Source organism: Podarcis pityusensis (genome assembly GCF_964106645.2).
Source record: "Podarcis pityusensis genome assembly, chromosome: Z".
Taxonomy (NCBI): domain Eukaryota; kingdom Metazoa; phylum Chordata; class Lepidosauria; order Squamata; family Lacertidae; genus Podarcis; species Podarcis pityusensis.
In genome coordinates, this window is record NC_138044.1 from 11286191 (window position 1) to 11311571 (window position 25381).

A 25381-nucleotide genomic window follows, 5' to 3' on the forward strand; every position below is an offset into this window, starting at 1 on the left:
AGGGGGTGCGGACTGCCATGGGTATCATCACTGAGATGACAAAATGACAAAAATATGAGGGGTTTTTAAAAAATAAAAATAAAATTTGGGCTCACGAAACTTTTTAGTTCAGTCAACAAACGTAATGAACACGGCTGGCACTGGGTGCCACACTGCAGGAACTGGCACTTACCACGGGGCCTGCAGCGTGCCCGAGCCACGCGTCTCTCCTGGGAGTGACGTGATGGCTCAGGCTCCTGCAGACTCCATGCTGTCTGAAAGGGCAGTGTGGGACTTGTGTCTGCCCACTGCCTCTCCCTCAGCCACCCTACAGCTGAGGGGGAAGCAGCGGAGAGGCTCCATGTAGCACGCTCCGCCCCCATTGTCGGCTCGCCCCTCCCCTGGCGGCAGGACGCCCCTGCCGCCCCGGGCACCTGAGCAACTAGCTGCATCGCTGAGTGGTGGAGCCTCTGTTTTCCTTGCCCTCAAACGATACACGTTGCTGCACCATTGAGCCCAGAAATGTTATCAGAAAAAAATATCAACTGAGAAATTTCAGCTCAGCTCTAGAGCGAAACAGACAAAGAAAAAGAATAAAGAACGGCAATGGAGAATGGGGAATCTGCTTGATAAAAGTTAACAGGGATGAGCCTCCCACAGCTGTATTTGTATCTTCCACACTTACACTGTACAGAAACCAGCTTTCAAATCTCCAGATCTTAGCAGTGATGCGTTGCAAAGCTGCACTGATGTGTCTGTGCCTGGTTTCAAAATGAACAGAGCTTTGAGCGCAATTCTGTGCACATGTACGATTTGTGTCTGTGGCCTTGCATCGCACTTCCTCGGCCTTGAGAGGCATCCTTTTGGGAAGTCGCCTCCACCAGGCAGGTCATCCGACATCCCTCCCCTTCCCGCAGGTTGCTATAGCAACAGAAGGAAGAAACATGACTTCTGTAGCGTTGCTTTATTGGACCAGGAACATGTATTGGAGTGTGCAAGGGGCGGGGGAAGGTGCAATATTACATCTGACCCTGTGGTTTTAAGAACGAAAACACACAAGGCAGGAATAAGCTTTTGATGTCTTAAGAGCCACACACCTTTCTGAGTCTAGAAACATTGTAATGCAAGGCGATGCAATGCTATTTATCTGTGATTTATCTGTTGTCAGTCAGGGCAATAGATTCCTAGATTTCACTGCATTCAATCTTGGACCCAACATCGTGGAGACGAAAATGGGGATATACCTGTAACAGTTGTATTTTTCCTGCCAAGGTTTACACCAGGGGTCAGCAAACTTTTTCAGCAGGGGGCCGGTCCACTGTCCCTCAGACCTTGTGGGGGGCCAAACTATATATATATATATATATATATATATATGTATAAGAAACAATTCCTATGCCCCACAAATAACCCAGAGATACATTTTAAATAAAAGCACACATTCTATGCATGTAAAAACACCAGGCAGGCCCCACAAATAACCCAGAGATGCATTTTAAATAAAAGCACACATTCTATTCATGTAAAAACATGCTGATTCCCAGACCGTCTGGGGGCCAGATTTAGAAGGCGATTAGGCCAGATCCGGCCCCCGGGCCTTAGTTTGCCTACCCATGGGTTACACATACTCCTAATGCATTGATAAACACTTTGCCCCCCACTTCAGCTCAGTAGCTATTTGCTGACTTCACAATCACTGATCCTCCACCAATTTCAAAGCGAATAACATGTTTCTTCCTGAGTTAATGATGTATTTATAAAACCTAATTGTGCTGCCTTTTTGAGCTGCCTCTTTTGGGCTGAGTGAGCTGAGTTGAGCATTGGTAGACACAGCCCTCCGTGAGAGCCAAGAAACCTCTGAATGCCCTATGCCAATTCCTTGTGGGGGACCCCACTTCCCTGCTTGGCTGTGAGGCCCAAGCTGTAGTTGGAAGTGCTGCTGCACTGACCCAGACTGGCCTGGCTGGGAGGAGGAGGCGTTTATTGCGAATTCTTCAGGTGAAAATATTCATTCAGAAGCCTGAGGAGCAACAGCTGAGCAAGCCTGAGGACATGGAGATGGAAGCACCCCCATTTTCACAATCTACAATTCCTCGGCCCACCCCCACATCTCATCCTACAGCCCCGCTGGCCAGTGCCCTCCACTTCATGCCTTCTATGGTCAGTGGCCGGGATGCCGAGACTGAGGTGCAGCTCTGAGTCACTAGCTGTGAGCTCATCCAGGCCGCCTTTATCATGGCCGCTTCCTCCTGGCTGTTGGACTCAAGTCATCCCACTCACTTCCCTCAACAGCCACTTCCTCCACCACCACCATGTCGGCTAAGGTGTGGCTGAAGAAGCTGGAGCAGGTTCTGTGGCATAGTAAGAGCGCCCTGAGCATGGAGACACTGCTGGACCTCCTGGTCAGCTTCTACACTGAGTTCAGCTGCAACTTGCCACTCTGGAGGGACAGGCTCATCTTGGACTTCCTCGAGTAGGAAGGAATCTCCTGATTATCGAGAGTGACATGGGCAAGTTCCTCATCAATGGTGCCTTGGCAGGTTACCTGGAGACAACATCCACCTTACCACTGGTGGCAGGCTTGATAGCCCCAGAGTCTCCACCCAAGGACCCCAGCTGGTGGAGCATCGGGCTGAGCTGGCTTAACAAAGGGCATTATGTGTATTTTATGCATATTTTAATGAACTGAATAGCTTGGAAGATTATAAGTCATGAGGGCATGGAATGGATGTGCATGAACTTAACAGAGCTTAGCTTTTTGTTGCTATTCAATTCAAAGGCTTGAATGGCTGTTTGTTGCAGTGACTCTCTTGGGCATAGCCAGGACTTTTCTTAGTGGAGGGGGCAACACTTTTGTTGCGGGGGTCAGAACCAACATGATTGGTCAGTTAGTTTTGTTGTTGTTGTTGTTTTTAAGATATTTATTAAATTTTCCAATAAAAAGAACACATCAATAAAAGATTAAACATGAAAACATAGAAAAGAAATACACAATTCAAAAATACACAATACATAATCCAAAAAAGAAAAGAAAAAGAAAAAAACAAAAAAAGACAAAAAAGAAAAACAGTTAAAAACAATATCACCTTTTCATCTCCATTTTTAAGTTTACTTATTTTCTGGACCTCCTCATACCTCCCTCTTTTGTATTCCAGTTCAAATTGTTTGTCCAGCAATTTCTTTCCCTCTTTTTTAATCCCAATCTTTAATCTTAATATACCTTTAAAATTTTACCTCTTAAAAACCAAGTTTCCATTTCCTTAAACTTTTTTTAATCCTAATCCTTAATCTTAATCTATCTATAACTTTAAATCCTGTACAGCTGGAAGCCACTTGTTTTCAATCCAACATCACTCTAACATTCTTTAATTTTGCAATGTTTCTGCAGATAGTCTTTGAATTTCTTCCAATCTTCCTCCACCGACTCTTCTCCCTGGTCGCAGATTCTGCCAGTCATTTCCGCCAGTTCCATATAGTCCATCAGTTTCATCTGCCATTCCTCCAGTGTGGGAAGCTCTTGTGTCTTCCAATACTTTGCAATAAGTATTCTTGCTGCTGTTGTTGCATACATAAAGAAAGTTCTATCCTTTTTTAACACCATTTGGCCGACTATGCCCAGGAGAAAGGCCTCTGGTTTCTTCGGGAAGGTATATTTGAATACCTTTTTTAATTCATTATATATCATTTCCCAGAAAGCCTTAATCTTTGGGCACGTCCACCAAAGGTGAAAAAATGTACCTTCAGTTTCTTTACATTTCCAACATTTATTATCGGGCAAATGATAGATTTTTGCAAGCTTGACTGGAGTTATGTACCACCTGTATATCATTTTCATAATATTCTCTCTTAAGGTATTACATGCCGTAAATTTCATACCTGTGGTCCATAACTGTTCCCAGTCAGCGAACACAATGTTGTGTCCAACGTCTTGTGCCCATTTAATCATGGCCGATTTCACCGTTTCATCCTGAGTGTTCCATTTCAGCAGCAAGTTATACATTCTTGACAAATTCTTAGTTTTGGGTTCCAACAGTTCAGTTTCTAATTTTGATTTTTCCACCTGGAAGCCAATTTTCTTGTCCAATTTAAATGCCTCCATTATCTGAAAATAATGAAGCCAGTCTCGCACTTTCTTTTTTAATGATTGGCCAGTTAGTTAAGTATTTCTATTGTTTTACTTGATCTGGTTGGCAGCTGCCTCCCCCCCCCCCTTGGTGGCCCTGGCTACAAGCTCCTCAGGTGAGTGGTGCCTCTGGGGCTGGCCAGGGGGTGCTGGTTGCCAGCAGCTGAGGCAGCCTCAGAGTAAGCAAACAAGTGGGTGGGGGAGCCTAGCCAGCCAGTCCACCAGCCCTTGCTGTTGGGAATGGACAGACAAGTGGGAGGCCAGGCTGGCAGGTACTGTGCTGGCCTTTCTTGTGCTGGCTGTGTGCAAGGCCTGCCTGGAAGCTGAGTGTCTGGCGCCAAAGGGGAGGCTTTCCGCCATGCACGTCCAGCAGTGACCACTGTTGCCTCCCAAGGTAAGATGCTAATGTCACATTCATCTTTGGCCAGTCTCTGTTGGGCTGCTAAGGCTGGGAGAATCGTCTTCCTAGGCCCCTGTGGGATGTTGTGAGGAGACACCTCTCTTGGGAGCAGGGGTGGCTGCGGCTGCTGCCCAGAGGACTCCCAAGGAGAAGGGAAAGGAGAGGAGGCTGAGGGAACACTTCACAAAGAGGGTTCGAAAAGGTCTGAGGAGCTGCTGGCTTTGTAGGCAACGGGTGACATAACTGGGCTCCGGAGGCTTGGAGCTCATTTCCACACAGGGGAGCCACAGAAAGGATATAGTTGGTCAAGGGAGCTGTGGACTCAAAAGGGTTGAAAACCTCTGATCTAGACAAATGCATTAAAGAACCCAAATTGTATGAAAATCTCTATCCTCTCTCTTTGGGGGCAATGTATTCCCTACACACTTTGGCACCTAGATAGCTGAGAATCTTAAGGTGGCCAAAAAATGTGAAGCAGATGTCAAATCTTACCCTTGGGCTGTGCAATCATGGACATGTAGAGTGCGCATGCAGCTTTCCACGCAGGAAGCCAGGGTTTAGCAACGACTACTGGGTAGCAATTTAGCAAGCTTTAAATAAGCAAGTTTCTAGCCCTTAAGCCCTGGGGGAGAAAGCTTGAGAAAGCATGGTAAACTCACCGACGCTGGTAATAATTTCTAGTTGGCCGGGGATCGGGAGAGAGAGGAACCTAGGAGCTAGTGACAGTGACGCTGCCCATGTGCTTTTGCATCCTACGTTTTCATGCGCTTTGAAGTCTCACATTCCAGAGGTTTATTTGCAGCTTTTTCTGGATTTTCTCAGATATGTTTTTCTTTTCTTTTCTTTTCTTTTTTTGAAGGGTGGATGGGTGGAAGGAAGGAATTTAATTTGAGACCCAATGTCTCTGTTGCAGTGTCAGTCAGGGCAATAGATTCCCAGGAACTACAAAAGTTCACAAGGTCACACCAAAAAGAAAAAAGAAAAAGTGACAAGGAGAGAAGGTAGTTGCAGCCTCAGAATATTGTTCTCTGCAGGAATCCTGGGATTGTTTCTTGACAGGCTGCCTTTCCTGCAGACTGGATTATGAGCATCAGCTCCCCAGGTGCCCGTCGCCACCTCACATTCTTTTCTCTTTCTCCCGGACAACACATTTTATTGTCGACACAGCTGATTTTTTTCTGTTTTGTCTCTGTTGGCCTAAACTGTACAAGGCCCTAGCAGGCTACCGACATGTCACATTGCATCATGGGTAAAAATGGATGCACGGGAATTATTCAGTTTGCTTTTATTGATAGTTAGAATCATCAGTTGAATCTTGTATATGCAGAATGTAGGGAGCGGAACATGAGAGCAATAGCACTTTTCCCACTTGCAATTCCCAGCAGTTGGCGTTCGAAGGCAGACCATAACCTTGTACTAAATGAATTTGTTCAGTCCTCCTTTAAAGCCACCCAAGTTGGTGGCCACGATAACCTCTTGTGGAAGCGAATACTACAGTTTTGCTAAATGCTGCAGGAGGAAGTAGTCCCTTAGGTCTATTCTGAATCTCCCAACAATTACCTTCACTGGATGGGCTCAGGTTCTAGTAAGAACATAAGAAAGAGGCCTGCTGGATGAGGCCCCTTGACCATCTAGTACAGCATCCTATTCGCACACTGGTCAACCAGAGGCCCGAAAGGGAACTCTGAGCCCAGCAGCAACTCTTCTTTCCAGCACTTTCCAGTAACAATAATTCAGACGCACACTGTCTCCAATAGTGAAGATATTATTGCAGCATATTATAATACTATATTATGGTACAGTATGTCAGTGGAGGCAGTATTATAATATATGGTACTGTAGAGCAGGTTTCTCTCTTCAAACCTTTGCCTCAACACCTGGAGGCAGGAAAGCACTGATGGGGGCAAAGCCAGTGAACTAATGTGCTGCCTTATAGTGGATCCTTCTAGTTCAAAAAGCAGGATAATGCACTTTCAGGTCTTTAGGTTGTTGTAATGGAGGCCCAGAGTGGTCCCTAATATGTCTCTCCTCCCCCATGTCAACAAATTTCAGGCCTGTTAAGGACTTTTATAGTATATACTGAAAGTGTTTTGCAACCCAGCTCTTCAAACCAAAAAGACTCCCAGAGTAGCTCACAAATCAATAATGAAACAACTACCACCCCAAGACAGTCATGCCCTCAGGCTTACAACTTAAAAGACATGACACAAAAAGTAAGCAGAACTGGGAGGTAGGAAGGGGGAAATAAAACTTGGGAGCAGGTTCTTAAAGTTACAGTTCTTATAAAGACCAACTGAGATAGCAACCATTCAGGCAGCCGGATCAAATGACTATTGGTGGTTGAAAGCTGAGGGAGAAGCAAAGGCAGCGGGTCTCTCAGCAGAGCTGATGGAATGCCCTGATTCCCTTTGCTCCCTTGGCTTTGCAGCCAAATGTAATGCCCACTGCTGGGCTGCTGCTAGGGTGACGGGGAACCAAAGCCAGCTCATTTCTCAGCAAAGCTGATGGAATAGACCTGCTTCCCTTCTCTCCCTCCACTTTGTAGCATGATGGAATGATGACTGCTACTTATAATGTGGCATTTGAGGGGAAAGCCAGAGGCAGCTGGTCTTTCATCAAAGCTGATGGAATAGCCCTGTTTCCCTCCTCTCTGCAGCCTGCCAGATTCAGGATAGCCAACAGCAGACCTCCTTGGACAAAGCAGGCCTTGGCCAGATCCTTCCTCTGGCAGAAAGATGGGAATTCCCCCTCTCTTTGGACTAGCGCCCTTGAACATGATCTGCCTGGATTGCCCTTATCTGCTATTTGAAAGAGGCTAGTTGCTGCGCGCCTCTTCCAGTTCTGAGAGGTGAGGGAGACGGTGTCATTGCTCTTTTCTCTGAGCTTTGATGGGTGACGAGCCAACGCAGCTCCTGTCGCTCAAAGGGTGTCGAGAAAAGAGCCTCTTAATCCCATTAACAAGTTCTCCTCTTGTCTTCTCTCACCGCCAGAGCTAATTACACGGAGAACGGCAGGCATGTCGAGGTGTCATCGGAGACGGCATTTGAGGGAATGCTTTGTATATCTGTGTGTACACAGCAAGGTGCGCGTCTTTTTTTGAAAAAAATACTTGGAGGCCCTGAGGCATAAGAGGCATAAGTCTTGGTGTAAAAAACACCAAAGAACCAACTTGGGACCTTTAGTTCCAGTCAATCAGCATCAGAGTCCACCTCCAGACTGGGTTTGCAGCTGCAGACATATTCTGCATATTAAGAACATAAAAGAAAAGTCTTCTGAGCTAGGCCAATGGCCCATCTAGGTAGCATCTTGTTCTCACAGGGGCCAACCAGATACCTCTGGGAAGACTGCAAGTAGGACCCAAGCGCAACACAACTCTCCCCTCCTATGGCTTTTAGCAGTTAGAATTCAGGAACATTACTGCCTCTGGTTGCCAACCATTGATGGCCTTATCCTGCATTAATTTATTCAATCCTCTTTTAAAGCCATCCAAGTTGGTGACAACCACTGTCTCCTGCAGGAGGGGTTTTTTTAATTCAGCTATGCACTGTGTGAATAAGTCCTTTCTTTTATCTGTTCTGAATCTTCCAACATTCCTTTTCATTGGATGTCCGTAAGTTCTAGACTTCCATTATGTTCCCTCTCACTTGCCTTTTCTCTTTAAGTCCAAAACACTACAACCTTTCCCCCTAGGAGAATTTCTCCATCCCCTTGATCATGCCATTTTCTGACGTGTTGTTGATGTAATAGAAGTGTATCATTATGCACTATCATTGCACACACTCCCCAGTGTCCTGATTTCCAGGGACAGTACCAGAATTATGAAAGCCATCCCTGCTCCCCATCCTTCCTTCCCAACCTGCCTTCCTGCCACATGGAGTATCTGTGCCCCAGAGCCTGGACCAGCCTCACCTCCATGATCCCAGCAGAGGCCAGCAATCACTAAGGCACTCACTCCTCAGCACGCCACACTCCCTGGATGGTGGCAGGAGAAGCCCAGGCCCACAGTGAGTGGGCAAGGATAGAGGGAGGTGGGCAAGGGGTGACCCCAGTGCGGTCTGGCCTGGTGCTCCTCTCCATGGGTGTCGGGGGTATTCGTTTGCCAAGGGCTGCGTTGGCTGGCTGGGCTCCCCCCCGCGCAAGCAGGCAGGCACCACTGTATGGCCCTGCCTGGCTCTGGTGGAGGGTCACTCCAGAGGTGTCAGCAGCTTGCCTGCCCCAGGTGCCGGCAACCCACGCTACACCACTGATTGTCCTCCTTTGTAATTTTTTTTTTTTAATAAATATTTTTTAAGATAATATTTTAGCTTCCTATTAATTATGTTGTTTTTATTTGTATACTTTATATTTGACTTTCTTCAGTAATGTTTTATTCTGGCATGTTTCATTTGATATTTTAATGTGTTGTAAACCACTTTGAGATTTTTTTCTTAAAAATATAAAGCAGTATAGAAATGAAATGAAATAAAATGAATCATCATCATCATCATCATCATCATACTGACATGGATTCTGGCAGCAGCCAGGATCTCGATTGCCCACCAATGGAAAATACTGCAGAACTTGAACATTTTCTATGGTGGTGGTGGGGAGGAATGAAATTTGGTCACTGCAGAAAAATACACACAAATTACAAGCATTCAAGGGAAAGGAGGACCCTGAACATTTCTGTTCAGTTTGCTAGGAATTTATTTGGAGCTAACTGACCACCTATCATCTATCTCATTTACACATCAGTAGCATAACTAAAAAGTTAAGATAAAATATACAGAAGTCCCATTGGTAAAGAAGGCAAAGCTACATACAATTACTTTCTATTAACAGGGTTGGCTTTGGATTCTAAGCCTACATCATGAGAAGTAGTTTCAGGGCTGCCTTGGGTAGCAGAAAGCAGAGAGAGAGAGAGAGAGAGAGAGAGAGAGAGAGAGCGCATAGGAGGAAGGGGCAGGGCTTAGGTGTTTAGTGAGAAACCACAGAATGTACAGTGGTACCTCTGGTTAAGAACTTAATTCGTTCTGGAGGTCCATTCTTCACCTGAAAATGTTCTTAACCTGAGGTACCACTTTAGCTAATGGGGCCTCCCGCTGCCATGCCTCCAGAGCACAATTTCTGTTCTCATCCTGAAGCAAAGTTCTGAACCCGAGGTACTACTTCTGGGTTAGCGTCTGTAACCTGAGGTACCACTGTATTTTCCCTGCGAGTTGTAGGGAGACCCCCCTATTCCCTTTACAGAGCTACAATTCCCAGAGTGGTTCAATAATAAATCCCTCTTCTCAGGGAACACTGGGAATAGCAACTTTGAATATGGACCTCCTAAGAATTATCAGCATCTTTAACTAACTACAGTTCCCAGGATACTTTGGGAAGGCCAGGGCTGTTTGAAGTGGTGTGATGGTGGGGGGGGGGAGCAAATCTGTCTGTAGGTCTCTCCCTAGCAGCCTTGCTGACTTTGAGGCTTGTGAGTTTCCTCAGGACCCAGACCTTATAACACCAGCATTCTTGAGGACTGGTGATGATGACTTTGCCTCCTCTGATACCTCCAAAGTTTCTGCAGTAGGTCTCTCTCCAGAAGGCCCTTAAGAGGATCCTCACTGTTGGTTCTGGGAGACCTGGCATGCTTTTCAAGGACCTTGACCTGTGGGACATCTGGTTCATCCTCTGAGAACACTGGGCCGTGTACCTTGTCAGGCCTAGGCATGACAGGCTTAGACCTCCCACACGTAGTCCTATCCACAACCAGCTCCCTCAAACATATTTTACTTTCCCAACCAGGAAGCCTGCTCTCTACATGGTGGTGAGTTATTCTGACTGTTTACAACAAAAAAATGATTCATGGCAGCTTGGTATGGATTCAAACAGCAGCACCTGCACTTCTAACGCTAGTTAGCTCTCCCAGTGGGCCATATAATAAAAATTATTAAGAGTCACCCACAGATTCCTACATATTTCAGCGTCCTCCCTCTCACCTCCCTGCCAAAAAAAGGTAACATATCACTAAAAACAACAGGAAGTGTCATAGAACTTTTCCAAAGGCGGGGAGTTTGGAAAATGTTGCACCCTCAAGATCTGGCCCAGGCACAGGTTTCCAGCTTGGGAACGGGGGACGAGAGCTTGCTTGGGCATGCCAATTAATTACAGCTGTAGGCAGCAGTGCCCTGAACTGTGTGCGTGTCTGTCTTTGACTGTCAGACAACACGTTGTCTCAACAGAGTTTTATGCCTGATTAAGTAACATATTGGGAGTCAGGACTGGGGGATTCTAAGGCTAGGCCAAATGTTCAGAACACTGGGCTGGGTTTTTTTGGGGGGTGGGGAGAGAGTTATATCTCTTCCGTTCTTTTAGGTTTTCAGGGTGGAGTGCCTGGTTTTGCAGGGGGCAAGCTAACTGGAGTTCTTTACTTTCTGTCCAGAACCATTTATTCCCTCCCAGGCTGAATCCAGCAGCATCTCCAGTCAGTGGAGGCAATACTGAACTAGATGCACCAATGGCCTGGCTTCCTATATCCCTAAGTGATAGTATCCCTGATTTTGGGTGTGTGTGATAGCACAGTGGTAAAGCATCTGTTTGCAAGCAGAAGGTCTTCAGGTCAGGGTCGTAGCATGGGGAGACCATGGAGGCAGAGCCTGAGTACATGATTTTTAGGGGGCACGAGCTAGTTGCCCCAACACAGGGATCCCCATCCCATCCTGCCTGTTACTGGAGCCCAGCCTGGCCCCCCTGCCACATCCCTGGCCCACTCACTGAATGGCTGCTTGGCCAGCATTGGGGGGGGGGGGAATTGCCCAACAAGAGCTACATCGACCAGCCAGGCTCACTGGGCAGGGCAGCACAGCCCCACTTGGCTCCAGTGGCCAGGGGTGAGTTGGCTCGCAGGTTCTGTGAATCCACCAAGCCTCGTACATGAATGCCCAGCAGCGTTGGTGATGAGGGCTAGACTGGTGTGGTGGGTTCTGTTGGCCCTGTGTGCTATGTCCCCGCCCAGGTGCTTAAAAAAAGGATGCAATCCCACTGCTCCACGTTCAATTCCATTCCCCAGCATCCCTAGGTAGGGTTAGTGCCTGAAAGCCTGGAGAACTGATGACAGTGAGTGCAGACAATGGTGAGCTAGATGGACCATAAAGGTAAAGGGACCCCTGACCATTAGGTCCAGTCGTGGCCGACTCTGGGGTTTCGACGTTCATCTCGCTTTATTGGCCGAGGGAGCCGGCGTACAGCTTCTGGGTCATGTGTCCAGCATGACTAAGCCACTTCTGGCGAACCAGAGCAGCGCACGGAAACGCCATTTACCTTCCCGCCGGAGCGGTACCTATTTATCTACTTGCACTTTGACGTGCTTTCGAACTACTAGGTGGGCAGGAGCAGGGACCGAGCAACGGGAGCTCACCCCGTCGCGGGGATTCAAACCACCAACCTTCTGATCAGCAAGTCCTAGGCTCTATGGTTTAACCCACAGAGCCACCTGCGTATCTAATTCAGTATAAGGCAGTTCCCAGTGTTCTTCTTGTTTAATTCAGCCTGTGTAATCAAACCTATAAGGACTAAAACATTGCTTTATTTTCAAATGGATTGCAGTGGTAGAGCACATGCTTTGCATGCAGCAGTCCTGGAAATCTCCATGCAGAACTCTGGCTGAAACTCAAGAGAGCCACTACCAGTCTGAGTAGACTTTATATAATGATCTGTACATTGGAGGAAAGTGTGGATAAACACAAACACACACGCATGTGACAATACTGTATAAAATGCATTATATTAGAGAGAAATGCTTACAAAAATGTGAATATTGGGCAAAATTGCATAGAAAAATGTGTATATTAGGAATGCTGAACCTCCATCAAATCTTGGAGAATACAGTGATGCAGGCAAGAAATTTGATTCAGTTTACATTTCAAGGTTACCTTATTTAATTTGCACTTTCCAAAATGATACACAAACTGATACATAGCAATCTTTCAAAATCTGCACTGCTCTGAATGTTGCAGTGCAATTCTTCAGATAGGAATGTGTGCAGAAAAGTATGCACATGTAATAAATATGCATGCACTCAGGTAATATGTGCATAAGAACACATTGGTATTAGGTGAAATGCTTTGCAAAAATCTGTACATTAGGAGAAATTTGCATTAGAACGCTGATGAATTTTCCGAGTACTTTTCCTTCTTCTTCTTTTTCAATCTCAGGCAGATGTTTGGGGAACTGAAACGTAGAAAAAATGAGAAATTAAGAGATTCATCCACCCCTCTTTCAGTGGGTGGTGGATTGCACTTGCAAGATCTCTTTTGGACCCCACCTCTTAACCAGGAAACATAACCTGGCTGCTTTGCAACTTTTAGGGAGGGAGGAAGCAAGGGATTGCGTACTAGCTTCCTTTGAAATAAGCCCAATAATGATGACTTCACATTCAACACAATGCCCGGAGCCTGTGAGGCATCTGTAATGGGTAAAACAGAAAGATTCCATGTCTCAGCCCCTGGCATCTTCTCAGCATTTGTGGAATTTGGCTGCTATGAAAGAAAGACAGGTAAGACAGATGTGAATGTTCTCTGGCAAACACAAAAACAGGAGGGAAGGATGGAAATCAGAAAGAAGGAAGTTCTTAAAAAGTGCCAATAAGCAAACAGTTTTGGAACTGAGGCTCCATCTGCACCATATATTTAAAGCAATACCATGCTTCTTCAAAGAGTCACCACTCTCTCCAAAGGATCCTGGGAGCTGTAGTCCATTACAGCTGAGAGCTGTTAGGAAGTATTTCCCTGGACCACTACAATTCCCAGAGTTCCCTGGGAAGAGGGATTAAGTGTTAAACCACTGTTGAGAATTGAAGCTCTGAGAGGGGAGTCAGGGTGCTGTAACAATACTCAACGCCCTTAACACTGATGGATTCCTCCAAAGGATCCTGAGAACTGCAGTTTGTTAACGGTACTGATACTTGTTAGGAGACCCCTCATCCCCTCACAAAGCTACCATTCCCCGAGTTCCTGAGGAAGGGTGAATGGTTGTTAAACCACTCTGGGAACTGTGGGATGTAGCAGTGACAATTTAAAAAAGATAAATTTCTCATGATTTAAACATCCTGTTTGAAATACTAGTGGCTGAGATAAATATATATATATATTTTCATTCTTACTACTTATTTCCTTCCTTCCTTCCAAAACAAAAGCTCCCCTCCCTAAAAAAATAAATTATAGCTGTGTTAAATAATCTTAGCAACTTGTTGGGGCTGGATATTCCAAAGTGAAATCCTTTATAAAACCATTGTCTGGAGGCCTACTTACATTTCAGCTCCAAAGAGCCTCAGGCAAACTCTTGGGAAAATCTTCCCTTATCCTAACAAGAGCTCATCACTTCCCTTGTTGGGAGTTCACGTCAGGATCTTCTTTCAGGACTAAGTCTCTGAAATACCATCTCAGCTCTCGTTGATTCACATTTTGGATCTAATTTAAAAGGGATTCTGGGAAATTTACTCATGTAGGGAAGGGATGGTGGGGAAATTCTATTCAATTCATGTTGAAAAGCAAGCATACCCAATTTGAACTTTCACTACTCAGTACGCAAACCAATGCATGCTCATCCTTCTCTGGATTTTGTGATGCAGTTATCCACCCAAGTAATGTGGTAAAAAACACCCATAAACTATGGTAAAGTATGTGTTTAAATTAATATATTAGCACAGTTAAATGCATTATAAAGCAAAATTCACACTAAAATGCTGGTGAATTTTCAAGTGGACACACACACACAGCAAACTGAAGTAGAAATATGGAGAAGTGATCTCTCACATTTAAATTGGGGATCAGAGGATTTCTTTAGTGCTCCATTTGAGACCCAGCTTGAATTTGGCATTTTTGAAATTTGGCGCCTTTTCCTTTCACCCTGCACTGATCCGTCTGGCTGGATTCAGTTCCCCACCCTGATGATCGCATTAGTAGAGGTGAATTCAGGGCCTCGCACAAATGCTTCCTACCATATTTAAACAACAAAGCCAGGACAGTCCCTTGCCTTTGATTTTGATTTGATTTCTAATGTGCTGGTTTAATTGTGTGTGCAATTATTTAAGTGTTGCTGCCAAGGCATTTGTTTATGGATGAGTGAACAAAAGGAAAGGGCGGGGAGAGGGGAGAGAAAAAGAAAAAGAAATTAATGAAACATATTAAGCTGCTCACCTTCTGCCTGGTAAAATGAGGAGTTTAATGGGAAGAGAGTTGGTCCCCATCTGGTACTTTGCTTTGAGAAGCGGTGGGGTGGGGGGATGAGGACGACGTGATGGATTTATTGTGACATTACAATGCTTGATGTGAAATAATCTAGCAGGAAGAGTGTTATGGCTCTAAAGAGAGCCATCAGCCCATACAGTGACATGGATCCTTGAAAGGATTAACTACGCTTAAATCAATATGGGCCATGAAAACAGAACTAACCAATCTTGTGGCCACTCAATTATTTAAGGCAAGCGTCTGTATTCCCCACAGGATGGAATTAAACACATGCTTAAAGGGACTGCCAATTAAACCCAGGCCCTTTACTGCTGAGTTAAGGATATATCTGGATATGACAGCTCCTGGCTGTGAGGAAAGGGGGCAAACAGCATATTCAGGCAAGGTCTGGAAGTGAGTGGTGGATGCAGCCCCCTGGCTGAGGGTGCTTAATTCCACATATCTTGATCCCACATTTTGAATCCCCATTCCTGCATGGTGTGCGTGGAGAACCAGGATCCGGTTCAATGCCCTTACTCTCCTCTAACCACAGCCCTCACTGGCTCCACCCTGCCCAATGAATGTTTTTGCCTGCTTGAAGTGTATTGATTTTTTATTTATATATTTTATTGCATTTATGTCCCACCTTTTTCTCCAAGGAGCTCAAGGTAGCATAAATGGTTCTCCTCCTCATTTATTCTTCCTCATGTACAGCTTTGGATGAGAGGCAGTGACTGGCCCAAGGTCACACCCAGAGTGCTGGGTGGTGATTTTGTCTGCTTGGTTGTGTATAGAAAACTGCTTACTTTATAAAGATAAAATTGACACTTGTTGCTCTAGCCACTTTTGCCTCTGGCCCCACCCACTACTGTCACGTGGCCTTTGGAAGGTTGCCCAGAGGCTAAAAAAAATCTTGTCCATCCATGCAGCATGGTGTTGAAAGGAGCCCTGGGGACAATGTGAATGGAGGTCTATCATAAACTATTAGCTATGATGACTAAATAGAAAACATGGGCAATGGTGGCTGATGCTCATTGGGACTGGTAGCATGGAAGGCAAGGGGCTCAGCTAAGAGCAGTCATGCTAATTCTAGTTTTGTCCCCTGCCATGCTCCTTCCTGCTGAGTTCTACAACACTGAGACTTTGGAGGAGGAAGCTGACAAGGCAGGGGCAACGCCTAGACTGGCTGTACATAAGAAGACAGACAGGTGGGGGTTGGCTGGCAGCAAAATGTGGTTGGTAGGGCAGTGCCCTATTTGCCCCAATGGACTATCCTCCACTGATCTTTTGCACCATTCCTAATCGTGCAAAAACGCTGAGCAACACATGGGTTTCAGCTTAACATAACTCCATGCAAGACCCTTAATATAACTCCTAAGGCCATCCTTCTCCACCAGCAGCCATTTAGAGTCCAAGCCACATGGTGTTTTTTTGTTTTTTGTTTCTGAATGATGTCTCTCTGTCTGTGTTACCTTCCTCTGGAAAGTCACATTATGCAGCTGATGTGGCACGGAAGACAATAAATGCGAAATGTGTTTCCCCTGCAGCAACTGGAAGGGTCCCTGCTGAGATCTGCGCAGCATCGAAGGCTCATGCTTAATATTCCAGCAGCGCATTGTGTGCGATTGATCTGGTGGCATGATATGCTGGCCGATGGCATTCTTCATCTGGGCAGTGGAATGACTGGACGGCAAAGCACGCCCTTGTCACAGATGATGTTGCCTCTGGGTGTGACAGTTTATTGCAACGTTGGAAAATTATGCCATTTTGCAGAGGGTAGTGTTATCTGATTTGTTTCACAGCGAGGACCTAGGCTGTTGTTTAAAAGACTGCATTTAGGGGTGGTGCAGCTTTAAAATGGCTTGGTGAAAATGAGCTGGTCTTTGCAATACTTTAGCATTAGCATATACCCTGTCCTGCTCACTGGTCTAGTTAAGATGCTTACCTGGACCAGACATTATCAGCCAGGGTGGAGAGTTTTTTGTGGAATGTTTATAAACTGCCCAATGTTCAGTGGATGTAAAAGGGCAAATTCTATGCTAGGGGTCTTCTGTCAGCTGTGGCATTCAAATCCACATCGCTGAAATGACTGGTGGCCAACTTAACACCTTTGAATATTAGGTCATGCTACCATGGGTTAGAGCTCAACATCAAGCCTACCAAGTGGCGATAGTGATGGTGAAGAAGACCTTCTTCACTGCCTCTATTGCATCCACAGAAAACAGTACCAGGATACTCTTTCAGGTGGTCCAGAATTTAACAGATCCACTTTCACAATAGGGTCTGGTGAGGACTCCAAGATCTCCTGTAATGACTTTGCAAAGTTTTTCGCAGATAAAATCACTCAGATTCAGAGGGAGGTAGATTCCACCGTGGGAGCAGGGCTGGGGTGGGAGAGTGCCAGAGCTATGTCTAGTTGGGTTGTATGGGATCAATTTCAATCTGTTACTTCCGAGGATGTGGATAGGCTGCTTGGACGAGTGAAACCGACCACCTGTCTCCTTGATCCTTGCCAGTGCTTTTTTTCTGGGGGGACGCAGGGGTACACATACCCCAAAACATTTTGTGAATCTAAGTTTGGCCTCATTGAGGCATAGTATTTCAATATGAGTAGGAAAATGAGAGTACCCCTAAATTTTTTTTTAGAAAAAAAGCACTGATCCTTGCTCGTCCTGGCTCATAAAAGTGAGCCGGGAAGGGCTGGGCAATGGGCTTTGTTGGGGCGGTGAATGCTTCCCTCTGTGAGAGTCTTTCCAGACCCACTTAAAAAAGCAGTTATTGAACTGCTTCTTTAAAAAAACATATTTAGACCCAGCCATTATGACCAATTATCACCCTGTCTCAAACCTTCCATTCTTGCGCAAGGTGTTTCAGCGGGTGGTCACTGAACAACTCCAGGCATGACTGAAGGATGTGGACCATTTGGGTCCCTTTCAGTCAGGATTCAGACCCCATCATGGGACTGAAACTGCATTGGTTATGCTGGCTGATGATCTCTGGTGGGCTAGGGGCAAAGGTGAAAGCTGTTTCCTGGATGATTCCTTCATTTAAATCAGAACCAGTGAAGGCAGTGATTGTCCTGTGTGAGTGTCTGGAGGTGTTTGGAGGGTGGATGGCAGCTAACGGATTGGGACTAAATCCTGATGACAGAAGTGTTTTTTCTGGGGGACAGGTATACATCCTCGGGTATGGGGGACTCCCTGGTCCTGAATAGAGTAACTGTGCACCTAAATAACCAGATGTGCAGCCTGGGAGTCATTTTGAAATCACAGTTGTCCATGGAGGCACAGGTTAATTCTGTGTTCAGGGCAGCTGTCTACCAGTTCCATCTGGTACACCGGCTGAGACCTTACCTGCCCACAGGTTGTCTCACCAGAGTGGTGCATGCTCTAGTTATCTCCCGCTTGGACTACTGCAATGTACTCTGTGTGGGGCTACCTTTGAAGGTGACTCTGAAACTACAACTAATCCAGAAACTGGTGACTGGGAGTGGCCGCTGGGACCAAATAACACCGGTCCTGAAAGGCCTACATTGGCTCCCAGTACATTTATTTCCCAGCACAATTCAAAATGTTGGTGCTGATCTTTAAAGCCCTAAATGGCTTTGGCCCTATATACCTGAAGGAGGATCTCCACCCACATCATTCAGTCCAGACATTGAGATCCAGCACCGAGCCTTCTGGCGGTTCCCGTAATGTGAGAAGTGAAGCTACAAGGAACCAGGCAGAGGGCCTTCTCCGTAGTGGCACCCACCCTGTGGAACACCCTCCTACCAGATGTCAAAGAGAAAAACAACTACCAGACTTTTAGAAGACATCTAAAGGCAGCCCTGTTTAGGGAAGCTTTTAATGTTTAACAGACTATTGTATTTTAATATTTTGTTGGAAGCTACCCAGAGTGGCTGGGACAGCCCAGTCAGTTGAGCGGGGTACAAATAAAACACCACCAACAAGTGAAGTTTCTTTGAGGCTGAATTTCATAGAAACCATGGTTTGACATTACTTCTGAAGCAATCCAACAATGTTTCAAAACAATTATTTTGTTACTATCCTTTTTTAAATTTTTTTTTTATTTAAAACCACTTAGGGATCATATTTTTTTAAAAATGAAGCAGTACATGAATCTTGTTAAATATTTTTTCTCTCTACATAGCATAAATATTTTGAACATCATTGCAGGGTGGTCAAAAAGCAGAAAGAATCCAGTCAGCATCTGATCCAGAAGAAGTTCAAAGCATAATCACTTGCGTTTTTCCCTCTCAGCCAGTGTTCATCAGCAGCTGGCTTCATTAAGTAAAAGCAGCCTTCTTTCCCCCACCCTTTAACATATTTGGGCGCATTTTTAAATGACACTTTCAACAGCTTTTCTCTCAAGATTATGCTGGAGACAGATTGTCAGGAATGAAACAGGGATTGGGGAGAGATCTGGTGGGGCAGGAGGGAGGGAGAGGAAGGAAGAATCCAAGGTGAACATTCCAAAGCCATTACTCGGGAGCAAACACACCTCCACATACAAGATGAGAAGGCTTTGGCTGCGCTTTGCCTAGAGGTGTAAGGATAGCTGTGGATGGCTAATAAGGATCAATGCAATTGGAGACATCTGTTTTGCTTTTCATTTTTCAGTGTTATTAGTGCTTATTGGGACATGGCTCAGGAATGTGAGCGGCTCTTTTGAAGTCTGGAGTGGTATTGTAAGGCCAGAGGCATTTTGGTGGCGTGCCGATGACCCCACTGGCTAACCTTCCTGCAAAGCACCCCAAATGCAAAGGATAATAATAATAATAATGACTTCTGTTGAAACCAGGGAAAGAGAAAGAGACAGTGGCTTGCAGTCAATGGTAGTCCTGTTCCATATAGCTGCATTGAAAATAATGGATGGAACTGAGAACTATTCATTTCAGTAGAAATTAGGTCACATTCACACCATACATTTAAAGCACCACTATACTGTCATTGCATCCCTCAAAGCATTCTGGGAGCTGTAGTTTATTAAAGGTTCTGAAAGTTGTTAGGAGGGTCCCTATTTCTTTCACAGAGTTACAGTTTTCAGAATTCCCTGTGAAGAGGGATTGTTTGCTAAAGTTTTCTGGGAATTGGAGCTCTGGGTCTCCTAAGGACTCTTGGCACTCTACCAACCTCACTTTGCTCCTTTAACCTCACTCTGCCCCCATTCAGACCCCATCTGCCTGCCTTCTTGCTTACAACAAGTTCAGGGGGTGGCAGACTCCCAACAGCTTCTTCCTTCGTAGTCTCAGACTGAGTATATTTATCTCCCTTTGACTCAAGCATTTAACCAATCAGTTTTCAAGAAATGTATATTACTAGGGCTGAGATGAAAGTTCTTGGAGAACATTTGACTTGAAAATAGGGGTGCATGGTGATTTTTTTAAAAAAGCCCTATTTTGTTACTGTAAATCTTGGTTCAGTGGCAGAACATATCTCACCATTGGCCATCACCCATCATATCTCACAAGCCTACCATTACCTTTTGTGTTGCCCCCAGTAAATACCCCTCAATATCCCCAGTCTTATAGAGTATCTTTGCTCTTTCTGCTCAGTTCCAGTTTCCACTGGCCCTGCCTCTCCTACATTGAACCTGCCCCCTTAAACATGTAAACATTTCATTGGATGTCCACCCTCCCGTCTGTTCTAAACAGGGAAGAAATGCAGAGAACTTCTGAGTGAGGGTGATGGTGACTGATGGGGAACTTGGCTGCTCCATTTTGTGGTTCCATCTCCCTCCCCCCTGCTCTTTTCCATGTGGCAGCCATCATGCCACACTCCATGGCAGTCATTGTGTGATATGTCATGCTCCAGGGGAAGCCATTTTGTGACTGGCATGCACTTCCTCTAAATTCCAAATGTCCCCACAGCTGTAAAAAGTTGCCCACCACTCATATGTTACCATTCCCCATGGCAGCTATCTGTCATGACCTGTTTGTGCAGCACTGACCTGGGCACAGAGTTGGAGGCTGTAGGGGCACCAGATGGAGGAGCTGAACCTGGTTCAGGGCTCAAAGCTGAGTGAAGGAAATAGGGAGGCCAATTGCACCTGAGGCAGTTGGACAATAAGTCCCAGAGGAACCTTCCAGACCACCAGAGCCTGGACCCTCACAGACATCTTCCCCTGGTCCTGAAGAACCAGGTGCCTCCCACTGCAATCACCAGAAGGAAGACTATGGAATGAAAGAGGAGTGCCCATCTTCATGCCGGAAGGTTGGCCCTTGCAGGCTCTGAAATTCTCCACAGGGTGATGGAGCCTCAAGGAGGGAGTCTGGAGCCAGAGGCTTAAAATGTCTCTGTCTGCTCCCAGTCTTTCCTAGAGCAAGTTGCTCACATGGAGCTGTCCGTGGTCCTCCACCCTTGCCTCTTTCCACACAGGTTCTGTCATCAGACCTGAACATGACACTCCCAGCCGGCAGGAATCACTTTTCCTGGCACTGGCGGGGGACACTGCCACAGCAGTGGGGTCTGGCAGCTGCTGATGCATGCCACATGCTGAATCCAAGCCTGTCCTGAGAGGTGATGCAGCGGGGAGTAAAAAGTGCAGAACAAGAAAGGCTAATATTTACTTATTTATGAGGGTGATTGATGAGACATTCAGAATGGAACCAAAAAGAAAATCAATGAGTGTGCTAGGAAATAAAAGCCACAGGAAAGGCTTTCTTCTCGTTTTTAAGCCAAAATGGCCTGAATTTGTTTGTTTGTTTAAAGAGCTCTACCCAAGAATAAATCCCATGTTTCTGGGCCTGAAGATGGAAATAATTGTTCCTTTTAATAACAACAATAAAGGCAGATGTTAGTAGGGGGAAAAATGTGTGTGTGTAAAATGCCCCACAGAGATTATTGGCTGCTGTTTTCCGAAGCCATTGCGATGGAGCTTTTCTGTAGGAATTGCAAATTGCCCTTTGTAGATTATCACTCTCTCATAGGTCTGTGTGCAGGAGGTGGGGTGGGGAGTGGGGGACACACAGTAAAACAAAAGATTGGGAATTTAACAGCACTGTGGAGGTCTCCTGAGCAGAAGCAATTTAGCAAAGAGCGATTCTTCTCCATGTGGGGCAGCATGGAAAATTATTACTGTAAGAACCCTTAACCCAACCTTCAAGAGCTTGTTTGGATTTCCTGTCTTTCTGAAGTGGTAGGGCTCCCACATCCTTTCCCCCCTCTTTTTTAATTTTAAATCTGGCAGAATCTACATGTTTCCTTGCAGCGAGAAGACCCTGGCTATTCACGACTCCTTCTTTTACTCAGATGTAAGAAATCTGTCGTGTTTAGATCATGTAGATCATGGCCAATGTTCTTGGATACCCCTAGTGGTCAGATTGGGGAGCTATAGTGTTCAAGCTAAGAGTTTCACCAGTGCCACATTCAAACCTTACATTTAACTCACATTGATACCATTTTAAACCGTCATGGATTCACCCCCAAAATTCTGGAAGCTGTAGTTTGTTAAGGATGCTAAGAGCTGTTAGGAGACAACAACAACAACAACAACAACAACAACAACAACATGGAACAATTTCTAGTACATTCTCAAGTTCATTCTCTTCAAGACCTTAATTGTTGGGGCAAAATAATTAAATAATACATTCCACTATGTCTGTGTTCTGATGTTTTCTAACTTTCAAAACACATTCTTTCCCTCAAAGGATTCTGGGCACTGTAGTTTTTTAAGGGTTGCTGGGAATTATAGCTTCATGATGGGCAAACTGCAGAGCCCAGAATTCTTTGAGGGAAAGAGTGGGTTTCCATTGTGCTTTAAAAAGTGATGTGTGCACAAAGCCTTAGTCTCCACCTTAGCCAGTGTAGTATAGTGGTTGAAAAATATTAAACTAGGACCATGGAGACCCAGGTTCAAATCCTCACTGGTTGACCAGAAGTTTCTAATATTCCAAATTCTTGGGGGGGAAAGAATTTGGATGAACTTGAATTGAACTGTGAATTGAATGTGAACAAAACTATTTGTGAGCTTGAACTAGAACTAGGTTCTTTTTAAAATGAACTATCCAAGCCGTGTACGGTTTTTATTAGAACCAACCACAGGGTGATGTAATGTTTAGCATTTTGGCTTGAGAGACTCGGGTTCACATCCCTGATGTTCACTTGGTGAGCTGAGACCAGACATTGTCTGAGCCTAGTCTGCTCAACAAAGTTTGCCTCCAGCCTGCTGGTATTTTGCAGGCAGCATTTAAGTGCATCCCAGGAATTTAGGTTTGTGCAATTAAAGCAGATTAAAGTGCTCTGTCTCCGTAGCATAACAAAACCAGTAAACAAGAACCAAAATATCTAGGGGAATGGAGCAACTGCTCTATGAGGAAATATTGCAGCATTTGCAGCCTTTTAGTTTAGAGAAAAGGGGCAATGTGACAGAAGTGTATAAAATTATGCATTGCATGCAGAAAGTGGGTTGAGACAAGTTTTTCTCCCTCTCTCATAATACTAGAACTTGTGGAAGGGGAATGTTGGAGGATTCAGGACAGATAAAGGAAAGTACTTCTTCATACAGCAGAGAGTTAAATTATGCCTACCACAGGAGGCAGTAATGGCCGGTGTTATGTACTGAAGTTCTCACCCTGGGCCAGCAGGGGGATACTGTAGATAGTTATGCAAATGAAGGATCAAAAGTGACGTTCAGTGATTGGATGGATACTGTAGATAGTTATGCAAATAAAGGATCGAAAGTGACGTTCAGTGATTGGATAGTTTTAGAAAGTTGTTACAGTAATGTACTGGAGCTCTATATAAGCAGGCTGACTGAGCCCTTCAGTTCAGTTCTGTCCTGGCCTGTGAATAAACAAGAGCTGATTGAAGAATCGCTGTGTCGTCTGATATGTTCACCCACAACTTAACAGCCACCCACCTAGATGGTTTGAAAAAGAAGACTAGACAAATTCATGGAGGTAAAGGCTATCACTGACTACTAGCCATGCTTTTCCTCGACAGTTGGAGGCAAGAGTGCTTCTGAATACCAGTCTCTAGAAAATAGAGAAGAGAGTCCTCTTGTCCTCGGGTCTTGCTAGTGGGCTTCCCATAGGCATCCAGTTGGCCTGATCCTGCAGGGCTGTTCTTAACTGCTTATGTGACCACTTTTTTTTTTAATGGACTTTTTGTTGTTAGGAAGGTTATCGGGGAAAGTGTGTGGTTAACAACATGAATCAACATGAATACTCATTATATAACCTTCCCCCCACCCCACAAAAATCTGAATCGGTGCTTAATAAAGACCACACTTAGCCTCTGTTTAAACTTTTTGCAAGCAGATCAGGGTTGATGCTCGATAAACAAGTCCGCTGGAGGAACCCAAAGAGATCAAGTGCCTGGTCGGGCCTGTCCTCCAACTCTTTTAAGCTTCACAAGGACTGGAAAATATCACCTCAGCAGTTGACAACATCACAAATACTGTAAGGCCACCAGGCTGCTTCATTGGGAGAGGTGGAGAGCAGGGCTAACTCCATCAGCTCTGCCAACTTCAGTTCTGATGGTTCACCACATGGGGCAGTCATGCACACAGGACAAGGTGTCCTTCCTGGTTCTAGGCCCAGTGGCTTCTGATAACAGTTCAGTACCAGGGCAGATCTACTATGAAACTAATGATTGCTTAAGCTTCAGGGCCCCTGATCCCAGAGGGCCCCCAGAAACAACTTTAGTCCACATTGCTTAAAAATATTGAGTCGCAGGGCTCAAATTGATTATTATTTTTTGTATATATTTCAACAAAGTTTGAGAGTCAGTAGCACAGATGTTGTAAAGCTGTGGTGATCTGTCGTGGAACAGCCCCGCTGAAGAGGTTAACAGTGGTTACCCAGACCTTGTTGCTGATTGTGAAGGGACTCCCATGACAGTTCAAGCTTCAAGGCCCCCCAAATTTAGGTCCGCCCTACACATCTGTGATTTTAACCTTTTTTAACTGTGAAGCTACCAGGGTGGGGGTGGGGGGCATAGCTGGGGTTTTGCCCTGGCTGAAGCCTCCAGAGGGGTGCCATTAAGGGTCCCAGCTTGTGTGTGTGTGTGTGTGTGTGTGTGTGTGTGTGTAACTGTGCATGGGTGTGTCTGTGTGTGTCTTTGACCCGAGTGAAATAAAGCCTAGTTTTACCTCTGTTAACTGTTGTAAATTTAAAATGTTCATAACTCACCCAGAGATCTGCTGGTAAATACTAATAAATTTTATTTTCTCTCTCCATTTTAGGACCTTTTTTAGTGTAACTTTTTTTTTTTAAAGTTAGAATTATTGCTTTAGCAATTATATCTTTAGCATTTCATTGGTTTTATCAGGACTCCCATCACCCTCTGTTCTTGGAATTCCTCAGCTATTTTACCTGAGGGAGAGCCATGCCACTTTGACATGTTTTTATCCATAACTCCTTTCTGATCTGTTTCTGTGTTAATCTGTTTTTCTTTCTTTTTTCAAAATACATTTAGGCATTTTACAGAGCTACAATTCCCAGCACCCTTAATGAACTGCAGCTCTCAGTCAGGATTATTAAAGTGCTATCATAGTGCTTTAAATGCAGGGTGTGAGTGTGACTTGCACCAGGGATAGTCAATGGGATTCCAACTCTCATCAGCCTCAAGTCAGCAGAGGCAATAGTCAGGCATGTTAGGTGCATACCCTCCAACATTCCTCTGGTGAAAATAGGGACATTCTGTTCTACATTAGGAAGCTTCTCCCGCGTTTGATGTTGCCAAA

At 45.2% G+C, this 25381-nt stretch overlaps 1 long non-coding RNA gene across 1 annotated transcript in view; it reads left to right on the plus strand.

Moving 5' to 3' along the window:
* LOC308467928 overlaps nt 1-11682 on the plus strand; it is a 196152-nt gene extending 184470 nt beyond the window's left edge. Inside the window, exon 4 of the long non-coding RNA XR_013981367.1 lies at nt 11621-11682. This is a non-coding gene — a long non-coding RNA (uncharacterized lncRNA). The remainder of the gene's footprint in view (nt 1-11620) is intronic.
* Nucleotides 11683-25381: the final 13699 nt, after the last annotated feature.